This window comes from Limulus polyphemus, unplaced genomic scaffold (assembly GCF_000517525.1).
Source record: "Limulus polyphemus unplaced genomic scaffold, Limulus_polyphemus-2.1.2 Scaffold5903, whole genome shotgun sequence".
NCBI classification, from domain to species: domain Eukaryota; kingdom Metazoa; phylum Arthropoda; class Merostomata; order Xiphosura; family Limulidae; genus Limulus; species Limulus polyphemus.
The window spans coordinates 54,719-55,506 of NW_013671513.1; the positions used below are offsets into that span (position 1 = coordinate 54,719).

At 34.6% G+C, this 788-nt stretch overlaps 1 protein-coding gene across 1 annotated transcript in view; it reads left to right on the forward strand.

The window, feature by feature from the left end:
* The window catches only part of LOC106473120 (protein enabled homolog), a gene marked incomplete at its 3' end in the record, with an annotated part of 41,420 nt that overhangs the window by 31,807 nt on the left and 8,825 nt on the right, over positions 1-788 (forward strand). The window lies entirely within an intron of this gene.

Genomic DNA, 788 nt, shown 5'->3' on the forward strand with positions numbered 1-788 from the left:
AAGACTGACTGAACTCCATTTGTAACAACCCTCTGCTTTCTTCCATCCAGCCACTCTTCTATCCAATTAGCTAACTTATCCCCCACACCTATAGAGATAATTATTTTACAAGCCTTTTATGTGGCACCTTGTCAAATGTTTTCTGAAAATCCAGATACACCAATTCTACACCCTTACCCTTATATACATAAGCAGTAACCTTTTCAAAGAATGTTAAAAGATTTGTAAGGCAAGATTTTCCTTTATTGAAACCATGTTGACTATCCATTAAAACTCTAAACTTTGTTAAATGACTTTGCAAAGCATCTTTTAACAGACTTTTCAAAATTTTTCCCACAACTGATGTAAGACTAATAGTTCTATAATTACTGGGATAATTTTTATCACCTCCCTTGAAAAGAGGAGTTACATTAGCTAACTTCCAATCCTCTGGTACCTGCCCACTATTTAAGGACTGACAAAAATAGTAGCAAGTGGCTCACATATCCAGTCCTTAACCTCCTTCAAAACCCTTGGGGAAATATTATCTGGCCCCAAGAACCTTATCATTTTTTAAACTTCTCAATTTTCTCTTAACCAGATCAGAACTAATGCAATCATATTGTTTGATCTCGTATCCATTTACCAACTGATCAAGATGTGGAATGTTGCTTAAATCTTCATCAGTAAAAACTGAAAAAAAAGTAAAATTTAATAACCCAGTCATCTCATAATTATCAGATACAAGCCTTCATTTATCATCCCTCAAGGGTACTACCCCCATCCTAACATTTTGTTTACCCTTAATG